The following is a 3449-nucleotide window of genomic DNA, read 5'->3' on the forward strand; positions in this document are numbered from 1 at the left end:
CCCTTAGCTGAGCATTTTCCTGTTGATTCCTCTTCACCTGTAGTGAAGTACCACAGCAGCTCTCTGTACAGAAAAACAGCTAATGGTGGCATCCCAGATCTCCCTCACATCTGTATAAGATATGAGGCTAAATGCTGCTTCTGAAATATTTGGTCATTGTAGGTTTGCTTTCCTCACAGGCAAGCTGCAGAAACTGGAGTCCTTGATTTCCCAGTCAACATATGTTGAACATACGCCGAGTTATCCCTTCAGCCCCTGGATGGTTGGGGAGGGCTCAAAGGGGCTCAAAAATGAAAGCTGCCACCACCGCATCAGAGTAGCAATTGGTCAGTCCTTTCCCGGCAAGCTGCTCTCCTGTCCCCTGGCCGAGACAAAGGTCACAGACACCTCATTTTGCTGCATGCCTCCCTTGAGCCTTGGGTAATGCATGTGGACTAGAAAAGCTGAGATTGTGTCAAAGCCAAGGAGGTTGGTAATCATCCAAATTCAAAAATTATTAGAGTAATAAAAGGATTAATGAAGTTTTTAAAATCATAAGGCTGATCTATTCTGCAAATTGCTCTTAAAGCTTCCTTAATGCCCTTTCTATTCTCTCTCTCCCAGTTTCTTTTCTCTCTTTTGTGGTTAAGGAGCAATTTGCTTCTACACCGAAGCATTATCGTTGGTTTTTTGACAGAAGGAAACTGCTGGTCTGATGCACACATTTCAGCAGTGAGTGATTTCAATTCACTACGGCTTGGAGGAGCAATGACGACAGATGTTAGCTCCTGCAATGGAGATGCTGCATAAAGCTGTTCCTCAGATAGCTGTCAGAACTGCACACTTGCTAACCAAGTCACAGCAAAAGTGCTAAACTTCTCACTCCTGAAGTGTGTCAGGTTCGGTGCTAGACTTTTAACTGAATCACCAACTGACATTTTTTGCATTCTTTCAGGCCTTTATAGTACTTGTCACTGCAAGATAAAAGGATTTTGTGGATTGTTTCTGTAAGGGAAAATAGATGGTGAACATTTTGGTTGTATACTGCCACGGGCATCAGTAAGGTCGGGCATCCCTGGTTCTCACTATAAGGTTGCATATGGAGCTGAAAGCTGTTTCTGTGATGTTCAGCATGCATATATAAAATAGTATTGCATCAAATTATTCACAGATATTTCTTGTTTTTGAATATGTTTCAGATATGTTTGCTTTGGAGGTAGGTATTCCTCAGCGCTGTCAGCAGTTAGCCCACAGTCTCAGATGGATTGAGCACCAATAGACATCACACTCTTATCCAGTTATTAAAATTCTTGGTGTATGTGCCACCAAGATATACCACTTTTTATCAATGTATGGAGCCACAACTGTATTTTTGTGCCAGTATTGTTGCAATATTGGTCATCCAAGTCTCCCACCTTGCCTTGTGCTGTCCTACTTCTTGCCTCCAGGGCTCAGGTCCCAGCAGTTTCTGCTCCAGCAGAGGAAACCAATGAATTTCCAAAGGGAAATGCCAGGGAGAAGGTCCACAATCCTCAAGTAATGCTGCTGAAATAGATCCAAGTTCCTTCCAAGGAACTTTGTTACCATGTCCAGCACTGTGGGATGAAGCTTCCAAGAGACAGCACTCAGCCCCCCATTGTACCAAGAGCTTTGGGGAGCAAAAGCAAGCAGTGCCTGGTGGGGAAGCTACTGCCCACCCTGCCCTGAACACCACCAGTGCCGCCCTTCCCAGAAAGTCACAGCTCAGTGGCATCACACACAATGCATGATGAGGCATCATATATGGCGATACCTCAACAGGCGATAGCAGATCTTCTGCACAGCTGGGGTTCTCCAGGCTCTCTGGATCAAGTGTAGGCACATAATCATATTTCTGTCAAATTAGCTAGGGCATAGGATGATGAAGTTTGTGCCAGCTTTATGCTTTTATGTTGGCTTTTTGCTGGCTCTGGGAGGAGAGACGTTATCTGACCTGGCAGAAGGTGTGAGCAGTAGAGGCAGCGATACCTCATCTGGCATAAAACCTGTCAGTACAAAATTAAGTCATCATTTTTCTTTATTTGAATTGGCAGTGTGAGTTCACTCTGGATCAGCACTTTCATCATGTGTCTGGCAGCATTTCTGACGGAGTATTAACAACCCTAAAGCAGGATTTACTGAGTTGTGTGATCACAAACTTATTGTTTGAGCTTACTCTGATAAAAAGGCAGGGAGCTACTGGGTGGTGGTGTTTATTAGGTTTCAGAATGCTCCTACCCAGAGCAGTTTTCTAGTTAGAAACAATTTCCTCCCCCATAAAAAAAAACACCCTCCAAGTTCCCATCTAACCAGAAAACCCCATCCGAGCACAGAAAACCCATGGATTAAAGGTTCATATGTAACTTTTGACACACTCCCCCAAACCAAACCTTTTGTGTAAACGGGAAAAAGAATCCTTTTGTAGTGTAGAAAGTCAACATGGCATAAATCACTATTTTGTTTGTTCTGTTGCTTGACATGCTGAACAAGAAACCACCACCAGACCTGTGAAATTCTCCCATTAATCCTACTGGAGCGGTTACATCCAAGTATTCTTGGGACCATGAAAAAACACTTAAATGTACTCCACTGACTGTGATATAACACTTCACTAGCTACAATAAAGGATGGTGTTAGGCACTAGCTCCAAATATTTGAATTACTTCATGTAGCTTTTACTTTTCTCTACCTCATTTTCAAAAAATGATTTGAAAATAGAGTGGTTTAAAAACATAACATAGCTTCCAAAGAACAGAAGGCATTGGCTAAAAGTTTAGTCTTTCAATACTTCTGTTTGCTAATGAATCCTTGGAGTAAACAAATACTCTTTTACCCCCAGTTTCTGCTAAGGCACTTGCCTTTTGTTTCAGACCCAGTACATGGGCTGAATGAGGTAATGCCGACATCTCCTAGGCCAGGAATGTATTCAGGGTAGGAGGATAATACCTGATCTTTGGTAAACACGGGGTGAATTTCAGCTCAGCTTCCAGATTCCTGTGCTCAGAGGAAAGAATTAGGACTGCTTGTCTGAACACACAAAAAAAATCACTTCATCAGTTTAGCAACTAATTCAAAGCCTCAGATAGGTGCGCTCAGATGCATTGAAAACATGTTGTGTATACATACGTAAACGTTTTAAATGAAGTGTCTTGTAGCAAAATTGCATCAATTGAAGTGTGACAGTTAAAACACTACTCTGTCCTCAGCATAAATATTGTTTTCAGATTCACTCATTTAGAAGCAGATGCTGAAGTAGATTTCTTGAGGTAGAGGTCCCTGGTTCCTACAAAGCTATAGCGACCCTCTGAAATATAAAATAGAACCCCTCTGGCACAGTGATTATGAAAATGCATATCTGCTCTGTCAGAGAACAGTCCTCCTGCTTATGTTAGAATATTTACATTTTCTCAGAATCATTCTTTAGACATGAAAGCCAGACAAGTATAGCCTTT

Source organism: Anser anser, assembly GCF_964211835.1.
Source record: "Anser anser genome assembly, chromosome: 3".
Classification (NCBI taxonomy): Eukaryota; Metazoa; Chordata; class Aves; order Anseriformes; family Anatidae; genus Anser; species Anser anser.